Source organism: Pan paniscus, chromosome 10 (assembly GCF_029289425.2).
Source record: "Pan paniscus chromosome 10, NHGRI_mPanPan1-v2.0_pri, whole genome shotgun sequence".
Taxonomy (NCBI): domain Eukaryota; kingdom Metazoa; phylum Chordata; class Mammalia; order Primates; family Hominidae; genus Pan; species Pan paniscus.
In genome coordinates, this window is record NC_073259.2 from 116,178,872 (window position 1) to 116,193,258 (window position 14,387).

At 47.5% G+C, this 14,387-nt stretch overlaps 1 protein-coding gene across 3 annotated transcripts in view; it reads left to right on the plus strand.

Moving 5' to 3' along the window:
* The first annotated feature begins 9,632 nt into the window (after nt 1–9,632).
* The window catches only part of WSCD2 (WSC domain containing 2), a 121,794-nt gene continuing 117,039 nt past the window's right edge, over nt 9,633–14,387 (plus strand). Inside the window, exon 1 of one of the 3 annotated variants that reach the window (XM_008957963.4) lies at nt 9,633–10,552. The gene's annotated coding sequence lies outside the window, so the exon portion shown is untranslated. Of the gene's footprint in view, nt 10,553–12,378; nt 12,496–14,387 lie in introns of those variants that run through there. The other 2 variants (XM_003832535.5, XM_034934407.2) reach the window with 2 other exon arrangements.

The following is a 14,387-nucleotide window of genomic DNA, read 5'->3' on the forward strand; positions in this document are numbered from 1 at the left end:
CTGACATAGTTTCAGTTCTACACCACACCCAAATTGCTAGAACCAGTGGCTGAAGATAAGAACTCGAGGCCTCTGTCCTGCCTAGCAACTGGGCTCCCCACTTTCCTGTTGAATCATTTAAAGGGGCCATTCAGACATTTCCTTGCAAACTGAAAGTGACCCACACCCTGTTCCCTTATATGTACTGCACACCATGTCCTTCTCTCTCTCTCTCTCTCTCTGCCTGACTCTTCATTTCTGCCTTGCATGACCTGGGGACAGAAGACTGTCCTCCCAACTCATTATGCCCTCCTTGCCTTGAATCTTCTAGTAGAAAAATTTGAACTTATTTCCTCTTGTGATGGTGTATTGAATTTGCATCTTGCATCTGAAGAACTAGGGGCTGCCCCGGCTGGGTTTGCCCCAGGCTGGGTTTGCCCCAGGGACACCAGGTAAAACAGAAGGGCAGGATCCCAGTGCCAATGCAATGGTCAGACAAGGATAAACTGGCTACGGGTCAGATGAGAGCGACAGGGTGTCTGCCAATATAAACAAGTTTCCCATGTGAGAGATCTCCTGGTCGCAGGTCAGACAACTAGGCATTAGGTCATCTGCCAGGTAAAATAAGTATCTCATGAAAGGCACTGTGTAGACACCTATGTCCAGCTCCCCTTTGTTTCCCATGAGAGCAGGGCCACTAGCCAGTCTGCTACTGGAAACCTAGTTGAGCTGGGGGCTCTCAAAACACCCACCAAGACCAAGCAGAACAATTATCAGGGAAGGTTTCTGATTGGCCGGGCTTGAGTCATCATGTGCCAATTGCTGGACCAATCACTGTGGCCAGGGCAATGGAGTTCTAAGACTGGCCCAGCCAGGCTCAATGGCATCCCATCTACATCTACATTCAGGGATGACTTCCTCCAGACACATGTGTTGTAGTTCGGAGCAGCAGTTCCTACAAAGATGAGGTATGCTCTGCTGGGCAAATGAAGCAACAAATGCACGAGAGGAGAGGAGGGGTTTTGAGCTCATGAAAATGGTTGTTGTGATGTATTTCTTTGCACTAGACCATGGATACAAGGTAGTTGTGATGTATTTCTTTGTGCTAGACCATGGATACAAAACTGCCTTCTTTGATCATGTCAAAAGGTATAATGAGGGTAGTAAGATTCAACTGGCCGCACCAGTTTCCGTCTGTACTCCCTGGCCCTGCTATATTAGTGAGGGTTCTAGAAACTAAGACATCCCAAAGGAAGGCAACATGTGAAACACAAGGCTGAGCAGGAGTTTGTTGGATGGAAAAATGGAAGGGAGGAAAGAGCAGTCCAAGGAGAGAAAACCACTCAAAGGCAAGGCAGTAAAGGAGTAGAGCATGGGAGGAGGCATGGAGAATCCGCCCTGGAGGGTGGAGGGGAGCTGTGGAAATGCAGCAGGAAGTGGATCTGAGGCCAGACGTCAAAAGGCCTTAGCACTGAGTGGAGGAGTTTGGGCTTTTAGCTGTGTGTGCTGGGAAGGTCTTAAGCAGGTCTTAAGCAGGAGCGGGATATAGCCAGAGCTGTGTCTGTCCTAAAAGATTGTTGCAGCTGGGTTTGGGGGATGGACAAGATGGTGAGAGGAGGCAGGGTGCCAAGGACAACGATGTCCCCATATGTCTTTAAAGAGCTCCTGCTTCAGAGGTGGGCGGTGGAACAGCAAGCTCCATTCTGGCTGCCTGAGTGTTGACTTCCTGTCTCTTGCTCAGACCCTGGCTGGGTGAGGTCCGGATCTTAGCTGCACCAGTTCCCAGCACTGTGACACTGGGCAGGTGATCTAACTTTTCCCTGAGCCTCCGTCTTCCCATTTGGGGAATACCTGCCTTTCACGGCAGTAGTGAGATTGCAAGGCCAAAATGGATGTGAGGGCTCCGGATCAGTGGACCCTGGACCTACACAGAATAGGAGCTCAGTAAATGTTGCTGTTGTTATTAACGGGCTGTGGCTCGTAAGTGTATTCACATGGAAAAGGTTTGAACTGTGAAGTCCTGGGGGAAAAGTGACATTCAAAAGACGGAAGCTTCTTGGAGCAGTTCTGTAACCAGGTCAGGCTGACTCCTGCAAACTGCAAGGTAAAAATCATCCATCCAGCCCATGAGCCCATGGCTCTCAGAGATCCCAGGAGGCTTGTGTGTCTAAACTGGAACGTGCCAGAAGAGGCTGCTTTCCAAGATCCTTTCTCTGGAGGCCAGGCTGGAGTCCCCTGAGAGAATGAGGGCATCGTGCTACATTTTAGACTGCAACTGGGATTGACCCATTTGCCAGCCGTGACAGCCACGTGTCCCAGTGGAAAATCCCCAGGGTGGAGCCAGAATAACCTAGGCCTGAAACCTGCAAGTTCTGTGAGTTTGGGAAAGTCACTTCATCTCATGGGCCTCAGTTTTTCAATTTGCAGGATGGAAACAATACTGGCCATGGGGGTCTGTTGCAAGGATTAAATCAACAAATGCACGTGGCATGTGGCTGTGGCTCCAGCTGGGGGTCAGGAACCTGCATGTATTGAGTCCTTACAGTGTGTAAGGCCATTGCTAAGTGCTAGTGATACACAGACAAATTAGATATGGATCCTGCATTCAGGGGCAAGCTTGTGGTACAGCTAACTGAACAGATAACAAATGATGATAAAAGATAATCTCTGCTCAGTACTGTTTCTTTCAACAAGAGATGTGCCAATGTGTGCTGAATATGAGTTGTCCATGGAAGTAAAAATATACTTCAAGATAATATTCATGTCTTGGAGACTGTGGCCTTACAGTTTATGGAATCATAGAAATACTGAAAGTAACCATCTACATATAAGTCTGTTCATTTTAATAATAATGACAAAAATACTGTTACAGCATTTGACCTTCAAAACAACTCCACAGGTAGAGATTCTTGTCCCCATTCTACAGATGAGTAAACTGAAGCTCAGAGAGGTGAGATGGCCTGCCTAAGGTCACACAGGAAGAGCTGGGTCTAAGACTTGAACCCAGATCCAACATCTAATCCCTCACCTGTACCATTAAAATACACCACATGGAACATCTTCAGGAAGTACGTGGCAACCAACAGACACAGAGGAACTGGTCAGAAGAGTCTGTAAGTCCACAGATATTCATGGAGCATCTACTCTGCCAGGCTTGCTCTCTGAACAGGATGATTTCTGCCCTTGTGGAGTTTATAGTCCAGAGGGGAAGACAGCCATGCAATAAATAATTAACATGGATGCTCTTAAGAGATACTCTGCTCCCCACTCCATAACCAATTCACTGAATAAACTAATGTTCATATTCGCCTTCTGTAGAACATTTGGAGTGAACCCATGGTCTACTGAAGACAAGCAGGCAGGGCCATCCATGCCTAACCTGAGAATCCAAACCCACCAAAGAGCAGTCTTCTCCAGGCTTTTGCTAGGCTGGCTGAGACTTTCTCAGGGCTGTGCTGCAGTCCGAGGCTCTTTCTGCATAGCCTTCCTTCCTTCCTCCTCTCCCTTCCCAGGGGTCAGACCTGCATCACAGTCTGAAGGCACTGTCTGCTCTCTCTCTAACCTCCCTCTCTCTCTAGCCTCCACCTCCAATGAAAGTTTCCTCCAGTAAATCTTTTGTGCTCCTAATTCCACGTTGGTACCTGCTTTGCAGAGGACTGAGTGGATTGAGTGTCCTGCAGAAGTGAGGTTCACACCAAGGCCTGATGCCTCAGTAGCTGGGGCAAGTCATGGGGAACAGTGCTTCTGGGGGAAGGAAGGGTAGGAGAGGGTGTGGCTGAGGACAGAATCAGTTCAAAAATAAATAATTTAATAAATGATTTCACTCCTTTCTGGTGTTCACACTTGGGTGACCCATTGGAGCCTCAGTTTCCTCCCTTGCAAAATAGTAAAAAACAATAATGCTATTACCTCTCTCCTAGGCTGTTGGATTAAATAAGGATTAAATAAAATAATCCATGCTCAATGGCTCAGAGCCATGTGTATTCTGGCAAGCGTGTGGGAGGAACCACACGGCAGGATGGCAGGAGGTGGGGGCCCACCAGGAGCCCCTCGGGCATCCCAGGCTGCCTTACCTTTCCGTGGCCTATGAAGTCTCTCAAAGAGCTCCCACGGCTCTTCTTGCAGAAGCCACACCCGAGGGAGGCATCTGTTCTCTCTGCCCACAAATATGGCCCCAGTGAAAGGGTCCACCTCACAGATATTTTTGCTGCAATATGTGGTGTCACTATGGCAGTTTGACCATTATCTGGGTCATTTGAGCCCAAGAATCTGCCAAATCAGATAATTTTGGTGGTTTGCCTGTCTCTCTGGATCACATGTCCTGAGTAATGGCCCTGGTCTCCACCTGGCCTGGTTCTACGTTGACAATCTTCTTTTCAGAAAGCCTGAAATGAAAGCTGGCTCTGGCTGGTATGTTCAAGGTCAAGGCTTAAGAGGGGACGCTAATTTAGAGTCCTACATTTACCCCCCTTATTATGTGGCTCCATCCAGGATGGTGCTTAGGCATCAGTAACTGATAAAGGTTAAAATACTGAAATTTGCAAATTTTTGCATTTAAAAAACACTTTTAACTGAAGTCTAACGTATGTACACAAGCGTACAAATAAGGGTACAGCTTGATGCATTTTTACAAAGAACACGTTCATGTAACCAGCACCCAGATCAATATTTCAGCCCCGGGAATCATCCCTGCCCCACTAGCCCCCTTCCAGTAACAACCTCCCACCCAAGTGTAACCACTCTTCTAGCAGCTTGGTTAGTTTTGCAATTTCTGAACTTACATAAATGGCAGCAGACCATGTGTGCTCCCCCAGGTCTGGCTTCCTTCGTTTAACATTCAGTTTGTGACATTCATCCATGTGATTGTATGGTAGCCATGCTTCATTCATTTTTACTGTTGTATAGTATTCCATGGAATACTATATTCCGATGGAAGTTTCCTCCAGTATACCTTCTGCACTTCTAATTCCACCTTGATGCCTGCTTTGCAGAGGACTGAACAGATTGAGCATGAATGAATTCAGCACTATTTACCCATTCTTCCACTGATGGATATTTGGCTCCAGTTTGGGGGTATTATAAATAGTCCATTCTAGGATGTGTATTTTTGTGAAAATATCTGCCCATTTGTGTTAAGTATCAAATTTTAAAAATCTTTTTACAGATAGGGTCTGGCTGTGTTGCCTAAGCTGGAGTGCAGTGGCATGACCTTGGCTCGCTGCAGCCTCAACCTCCTAGGCTTAAGTGATCTTACCTCAGCCTTCTGAGTCCTGGGACCACAGGCACGCACCACTATGCCCGGCTAATTTTTGTTTTGTTTTTTTTTTATAGAGACAGGGTCTCGTTTTGTTGCCCAAACTGAGTCAAATTTTTTGTTATTTAAAAGTTTAATTAGAAAAGGATGGCCTTATAGGATTATCATTCTTAATCTCTTTCAAAATAATATAAATACGTTTTGGATTGAGAGAAGGGGTGAAACCATGTTAGGACTCCTGAAGCTGCGCTTGTCCCCTGCCTCTGGGATCTGTGTCCTAGCTTTCCCCGGTCCGCCATCTGACTGTCATTGATCCCCTGGAACAAGGTAAAGGTTTCTGGAGATTTTGTAGGAAGTGCATTAAAGTGGAAGTCCCATACAGTACCTCACCCAGGAGGACCCTCCATGCACATGGAGAATTTCATATGACCTCGGGCAACTTAATCTTGTTAGTCTCAGCGATTTCACCTGTAAAGAAAGGTTAGCAATGGATGATCTTCTGAGATGTTTCCAGCCCTCAAATGATTTGAGACTGATTTGTTGTTGACGATTCATAATTATGACAACAGTTATCTGTTGAGTGTTTATATTGCTTTAAACAATTTCTACAGATTATCTCATTTAATTCGTCAAGGAAATAACCTTGGAAGAATCGTAATGTTTAGGAAACTAAAGCTCAGAGAGGTTAAATCCCTTGCTCAAGGCACACAGCCAACAAACTTCAGAATGGGGTAGAAATGAGGCCAGTTCCACTCTGGCATTGACTGTTAGCTGTGGCCCCATTCTTTTTTCTTTAATTAAATATTTCAGGCATACAAAAACGTGCAAAAAATAACAGAACAAGCTTCTATGAAACAGAACATGAAAAACACACTTAAATCTCTTTGCAAACCCTCCCAAACCACTTTCTTCCCAGCTGTGGTAACCTCTCTCCTGAATTTGGTGTTCATCATTCCATCATGTTTTTATGATTTTACTATATATATATATATATATGCATAAAAATATACTGAATTGCTTTTCAGGTTTTTGCATGTTAGTAAATAGTAAAATTCTATATGTGTCCTGTGGCAACTCGCTTTTTTCCCCCACTCAACACTATAGTATTTTAGATTTATCTGTGATGATACATAGAGTTCTAGCTCATTAATTTTCACTGCTGCATGGTACTCTCCTTTAAGAATATACTGGAATTGATCCATCCATTCTCTTGTTGATAAGTATTTAGATTCCTTCCAGTTTTCCACCATTAAAAAGTGCTGCAATATATATTATTCTACATTTGTATACTGAAATTCTGATGGATGAACTCTCTTGATCATACCAGGGGCTCTGGTCTGAATATGTGTGTCCTTCCAAAATGCATATGTTGAACCAAGCCTCCAAGGTGATGGTGTTAGGAGCTGGGGCCTTTGGGGGGTGATTAGAGCAGGAGGGTAGAACCCTCATGATTGAGATGAATGCCCATATAAAGGAGTCTCCAAAGAGCTAGCTAGCCATTTCTACCATGTGAGGGCACAGTGAGAAGGTACCATCTATAAACCAGCAAAAAGCAGCCCCTTAGCAGACACCAAATCTGCTAGTGCCATGACCTTGGACTTCTCAGCCTCCAGAACTATGAGAAATAAACTTCTATTATTTATAAGCCATCCAGTTTACCATATTTTGTTATAGCAGCCCAAACAGACTAAGATACCAGGTTTTCTTCTAATTTCTATATATCTATGATAATATTGGACAGTTTTCTTCATTCATCAACTTTTTCCTGAGCACCTACTACGTGCCAAGCCCTGTGTCGGGTGCTAGGAACAGAGAAGTGGTTACAAGACACAGCTCTTGATCTCCAGGAGTTTGCTTGGGAGACCAAGCATCAACCTCTGTCAGATGGGCTGGGGGGTGCTGGGAGCTCACAGTAGGGCTCTAAATGGAGTGGCCAGGGAGCAGAGAGATGCCATGGATGATGGAGAAACACAGGGCTGTGGAGGTTATGACCAGCCTATCTTGGACACTGCACCCAAGCTCCTTGAATTCAAAGACCTCTTTCAGTGTATATCTGCCCCAGGACAAAGTCACAGTGACCCCTTGCAACTCCCTCTTCCCAACCTCATTCTCCCTTTCATATATTAATAGTAATGTGAGTCAGTTGTTTTTTGCCTGAAAAAAAAATCTGTGACAACTACACACACTTGAATTCCAGGGCTAGAATTCTCTCCAGTGCCCTGAATAAATGACATCCACACTTTGCCTTGGATATATACTGTCCATCTGGAATCATTATAATAACAGGTCATGGCTTGTGTGCATAATACATGTATGGTCGACACTATGGTAAACTGTCTGTATGAGCCTATCACTTAATCTGCACAAAATGCTTATAAAGTTAGAAATACTATTCTTTCAATTTTGTAGAAGATAAGGCCCAGAGAGGTTAATTAACTTACCCAACGTCACCCAGCTAGGAGATGGCAGAGCTGGGGCTCCATTCCAGGTCTGGCTGACTCCAGATTCCTTCATCTCAACCCTTTGAGCTCTGTCAGGATATGCCTGACATTTCTGAAGGCAAGTCCCCTTCTTTCCACAATAGAGCAATACCATCTAAGGGAAGTTACTTACCGCCTGACACAGCCCACTCACTACTCGCACATTCTCTCCACTTGCTCCAGCTACTGAGGAAATTAGAGCAAATCCTATTTTTAGACACTGTGGTTCAAATGACAGTGATGTATGGGGTAGTGACTCGTTTTATGAACATAGTTCGGAGGTGTCGGCGGATCTTAATGCTCGGAAACTCTCTTACATCACCCTGTTTTGCTCTTTATAATTTATTTCAAAGATCGCTTTGTTTCTTCTCCCTCCTCCGTGAGTCCTGCAACAGACTTCAGCCAGAAACAATAAAATTCTGAGCTGAAATAAAAGGCAATGAGAGAGGATGAGGCTTCTCTCAGAAACCTGAAACACAAATCATGTCAGGGATACATAGGGGTGGAGCACAAGCCCTTAGCAAAAATTAGAGTGTGCTCAATGGTTAGGACTAGAAAAAACAGACTTCATCCCTTCTTAGCAAAATTGATTGTGTGTGTGTTTTAGATGAAAATCCTAACTTTACTGCTTATTTTTTTATGGCTAATTATAATCTGCTAGTTTTGAAGGCCAGCAAGAGGGCTAAACAATGCTTGTGCAGAGCCCTGGCAACCTCAAGACAGGTAGGGATAAAGAGGAAGAACCGAAGAGTAGGGAGGGAGATGATTGACAGGAAGTGTACGGAACAAATGTGGAGGGCTTTAACATGTGCTGCTGGGAACACCCACCCACTTTAATCAGTTTCATTCTCTTGTCAACATTAGAAGAAATCTTTAGTCCTATTTTACCGATTGGGCAACCAAGGCCAGAGAGGCTAAGTCATTTACCTTAGGACATACAGCTGGTAATTATGGAGTTAGGATTGCAAGATGCAGCAAAATAAAATAAAGGACATCCAATTATATTTGGGTTCTGAGTAAACAATGTAAAAAAAATAGTGAAAGTATATCCCACGTAAAATTTCAGACTTATACTAAAAATTTAACTGGGCATCCTGTATTTTACCTGGCAACTGTTGAGGAGATTCAAATTCAGTTCTCTTTGTTATTTCCCAGACACCCCTTACTATGGGACATATATAATACTGTAGAATATGTGATCAGTACCAGCAGATACTGGTTGAGTTCAGGCCTCAAGCTTTATATCTGCCATTTTGCTTGAAACCCTTTAATCCTTATATCACCTATCCAGTAGGTATTATCATTGTTCCCATTTTATGGATGAGGAAACTGAGGCTCCTTAAGATGAAATAACTTGGTCACGGTGACACAACCAGAAAGTACTAGAGCCCATGCTTGAACCCAGTTCTGTTTTGCTCAAGAATGGTCTCTCAAAAAAAAAAAAAAGAAACACAAAAAAACAAAAAACAGTTAAGATTTAACCCATGTACAGAAAAGCACTTGATATGTAAATGTACAGTACAACGACTTGTCACAAACACCTGTGCAGCCACCAGCCAGATCAAGAAAGAAAAGATGTCCAGCTCCCGTTAGATGCCCTGCCCCGTCATGAGAAGGGCTCTTCTGCCAGAGCTTCTCTGGGAATTCTTTGACTACGGGCATTACTGTCCCCATTTTACAGATGGGGACACAGAGGTTCAGAGAGGTGCTATGACTTGCCCAAGGTCACAGAGATTGGAAAGCAACAGGCTCAGAGAGGGCGAGTGATCACCCAGAGGTTACACAGCTAAAACTTACCACCTGTTAAAACTACAAACTAAATACCAAAAACCGAAACTGCGCTTTATTGGGTGTTTACTATTTGTGAGGCACCGTGCTAAGCTTCTTGGTCGACAACAGTAGCAGCAGCAGCAAGCACTCTGCCATTTGGGGTGCATACTCCCCATGTCAGGCAGCTTGGCACTTTGCGTAATCCGCTCAGTGAATTTTTCCAGCGACCCTATGGCTTGGGCTTGGGTCTCGAACCCATTTTACAGAAGAGGACACTGAGGCCGGAAGGCTGAGGCCCCTGCCCGATATGCTCAGCCGGCCTGGCACCGGCTATGCCCGGCTCCCCAGGAGGCTGCGGGAGGGCCAGGTGGCATGCAAGGAGTTAAGCGGTAGGCAGTGCTGTGGCTCCGTGCGAGGAGCGCGCCGGGCTGAGGCGCGCTGCTGGTGGCGGCGGCGGCAGCGGCGCGGGAGCTAGGGCTGGAGACGTGAAGTCCAGGGGAGCGAGCAAGGCAGCCAAGGAGGCAGCGGCGAGGCAGCGAGAGAGAGCCAGGCGGCCGGAGCTCCGCGCCGAGCCGCAGCCGGTGCCCTGCGCGCACCGGGCCCGGGCATCTCCATCCCCGGGGCGGGTGCCCGCGCGGGGCCTCGCCGCGGCTCGGGGCACCCGCAGTGCCGCCCGCCCGAGCGCCAGGCTCACAGGAGCCCGGCTTTCACTTCCTCTCGCTTCCGCCCGCCTCCCTGGCTCGCCGGCTGGCGTCGCCACCGCCTCCTCGTCCCCGGCCACCGCTGTCGCCGCTGCTGCAATTCAAGGCGCACACTATCCCACTTTCCCGCTGGAGGCGCAGAGGATGCCCCTTGAGCCAGACCTGGAGAAATAGCCTCAGGGCCCGGCAGGAGGAGCCTTGGTGGCGAGAAAGGAAATCCAGGCTCCCCTTTCCTTAAAGCCACTGCAGCAGCTGGGAAGGCGCCCACAGAGCGGGCGCGCCAAGCGGGACGCGGGAGTCGCAGAGAGGGACCCCGGGCGCCTGCTGAGCTCCGCTGGCAGAGTTTGCAAGTGGCGGAGGCCCTTCAGGTAAGGACTCAGGTGCCTGGACCTGGGAAGAGGGCTCCAGGAGGGAGCCGGGCGTGGAGCTGGTGCGAAATGTCTTCTGCCCCCAGATCTGGGCTTCGCTTTCCAGACGCTTCCCCGCAGGTTGGGGGCTCGTCGTCCAGAGCCCGGCGAGTGAGGAACCCAGAGTGGTGACAGCCCAGCTCTGCGCAGATGACAAACTTTCTCTCCTCTGGCAGAGGGTGGGACATTCCGGCTCATCCAGGCATCCTTCCTCTGGGCATTCCTGTGCCCCCTACAGGCATGCATTCAAGGGCTTCTCCCGCGGAGGTGGGCCAGCGGGGAGGCAGTGGGCCCCCGTAAATTTGATTTATGAATCACCCTCTTTCTGGCCAGTGCAGAGTTCCAAGGGAGAGGGAGCTAGTCATATTTCCAAGTTGGCTGTAGAAGATGTTTCTTGGGGGTGATACTCTGGTGAATAAGGCTGCCTGTCATCTGATGCCAACGGCCAGAGCTGCCCAGGCAATGGGCTTTGTGTAGGGTGCCTTGCAGATTTGCTTATGTCCTTTCTGGTGTGTGTGTGTGTGTGTGTGTGTGTGTGTGTGTGTGTGTGTGTGTGTGTGTAAAGAGAGAGAGGGAACTAGAGACTAGGGGACCAACTCAGCCAAATCGCCTCCTTGCAAGCCTTTCCAGCAGCCCCAGGTATCTTGGAAAGAGCCAACTCACCTCCTTGGCAGAACCACTAGGAAGGGTGGAGGTCACTTCCTAATTCTTACAGCTTCAAAGGGGCTGCTCCTTAGGTGAGCAAAAAAATAGGGGAAGTTTCCTGGCTGCTCAATGAGACCATTCCTATTGGAGCCTGGGGAGGTGCAAACTTTTTGCAGAAAAGGGGCTGGAAGGGCCACGTGGAGAGGGCCTCCTGACATTCTCATCCCCGCACTCTAGGCCCCTAGAGGCTCTGCTGAGCCCCATGCACAGCTCATAAGTTTGGCTAGATGACTTTTTCTATTAGTAAAAAGCATGCTCCAAGGAGGTCACTTGGTCTCTGAGGATCATTTTGGAGCCGCCCCTGTGGTCACAGCCCCATAGATGGCATGGTGCTACCTACTTGGGCTGGGCATCTGCCTCTGCGGAGTAGCATTGCTGTGTTGTTTTTAAGACAGTTCTTGGGGTGTGAGGTGGGATTCCGATCTCAGGCCAAGTTAGAGCTGCGTCCCTAGGCTGCCAAAACCCAAGAATTCCTCCAGGGCGTCAGAATCTAGTGCTTGATGTCCTGGAAAAAGCCCTGGGTCTGGGTCAGGAGATTGAGCTTCAAGTTGGCTCTCATTTGCTGTGTGACTTTGGGCAAATCACTAGACCTCTCTGGGCTTCAGTTGCTGCTTCTCAAAAATGAAGAGATTTCATGTATCCTCAGAGGTCCCAGTTCAGTTGAGACACTCTATGGCCCTGAGTGATTGTCACTGATGAGATTTTTGTAATCCCAGGAGGGGATCTTAATTTAGAATTTAAGAGACCTAGGTCTCAGATCAGATCTAAGTTTGACCAGTGACTTCCCTCTCCACGCTTCGGCTCCTCCACTGTAGGATGGGAAGTTCACAGTTCCTACTTTACAGGGCTGTTGAGAGGACTAACTGAGATGGTGCCTGGAGGGTGCTGAGTGTAGAGTTTAGCAAAGAGTGAAGCTCAACGGTGCCAAGGCTACCTGCTTTTGGGTCTTGTGTGGGGGCATCTATCTGGGTGCTGTTTTCCCCAGGGAGGCTGGCCCTGTCCCACCGAGCACCAGGTGATCCTTGACTACATGGCAGGGCCCTTGTTCTCTCCAATCACCTGACACTGCAGTCCCCGCCCTCTCTCTGCTTTCTCATAAAATCTCTGCTGGACCAGCCACTCCTAGTGGGGAGCCCAGGGTGGTCTGGGAGTGCTAGATGCACCCAGCTGCTGTATCACCAGGACATCAGGAGGTGGAGGTAGGCAGTCTCCATGGCTTCAACTTCGCAGCTGTCTAGGGACCAGGGCAGAGAAGTTCAGAATGTCTGCGTGTAGGGCACTCAGCTGACGCTTGAGAACTACCCCATGCTGGGCAGACAAGGCTACTGTTCTTGGCAGGAAAAGTCAAGCTGGGGAAAGAAGTGTCTTACAGCATTGTGTGTGTGTGTGTGTGTATGCATGTGTGTGTGTGTGCCTGCGTATGCACACATGGGGGGATGCTGAAATTGTCAGGGAATGCAGTGGACTGGTCAGTGTGATTTTTTTCTGCGTGGTTCTGAGGCTTGTGGGTTGCCCCGGGTTTATGCTGAAACCATCAGTGGGGAAGGCAGACCCCATCCCAGTGACATGGAGTGAATTCATGGGGAACAGGAGCAATTCCACTGTGTGCTTGCTTGGACTTGACTTTTAAGACTCTGAGAAAACGAACAATTTGCTTTCATGGTAGAGTAAGGTGTGTGTGTGGACACGTGTGTGAATGTGTGCATATGTGTGCATTCTCATGCAGGTGTGGGCTCATGTGCTTGTGTGAGCATAACTTACATGAGAACCATAAGTGTGTGCACTCATGAGATAGTGTCAGTGTGAGTGTGTACTTGGTGTCTGATGGATTTATGAGTGTGAGCGTGCATGTCTATGGATTTGTGAGTGTGCGTGTGCATGCCTGCAAGAGAATTGGTGCACTTGTGAATCGGTGCAAGGGTGGTTATGTATATACACTTGTGAATGTTACGCAGTTGTATATATGTGAGTCGTGTGTCTGGGCTAAGCAGGTGTATGCCTGCACAGATGCACGTGTGTGCTCTAGGAGATCTGTGCAGAAATATCCGTGTTTAAGAAGCTGTACTCTCTGCCTGGTGCATGTTTTCATAGCTGTGTGTGTTATTTGCATGTGTATGTGGGCATTTCTCAGTGCCTGCATACATGTGCATACAGCCATGTGAGTGTGAGTTTGTGCTATGCACTTACAGGCATTATGTATCTGCATGTTTTTTAATGTATCTTTGTGTGTGCCTCTATGTGCATATGTGTGTGTAGCATTGCACACCTGATTGTCTCTGTATGTGTGTGCATCTGTTTGTTCTGGTGTAATCTCTGTGAATGTCTCTGTGTAAACGTGTGAGTTTCTGAACGTGTGTATCCGTGAATGTTAGCGTGTGCATTTGATTGTGTCTGTGTATACATGTGTGTTTCTGTAGGTGTGTGACTGTGTGTATTGCAGTGTGAACTTTTTGTGGATCTCTCGACATATACACAGGTGTTTCTGAGTGTATGTGCCTCTGTGTAGCATTGCACACTTGAGCGTATCTCTGTGTGTATGTGTGTGTTTGTGAGTGTCAGTATCTGGGTGTGTCGGTTGCAGCGTACATTTGAGTGTGTCTGTGTGCATGTGAGTGTCTCTGAAGGTGTATTTCTGTGTGTTCCAGTGTAACTTTTGTCTCACATATGAGTGAATTTCTGAGTGGTGTTGTACTGTATCTTTTTGCACATCTCTGGGCGTACATGTGTGTTTTTCTGAGCGTGTTTGCCTGTTTGTGCAGCAGTGTAACTTTTGTGCATGTCTGTGTGTATGTGTGTGCTTCTAAGCATGCACATCTCTGAGGGTGTGTCTGAGTGTCTCTAGGGGTATAAACAAGTGTGTGGGTGGAGGGGTGTGAACATACCTGTGAGCTTCCAAACAGAAACCATCTCTGAACCTTTAAGATCACTATTCTCCCTGCTCCTCAGGACTGAACTGTGCTTGTGCCGTGCACCTTCCGAGTGTTGATTCAGCAATTGGTGCCAGCTCTGAGCAGAGTGTTGGATGTTGCGTGCTCATTTTTCCAAGTGCCTTTGCCTTGCAGTGCTCCAAAGCCCGGTGTATCCCCCTGCC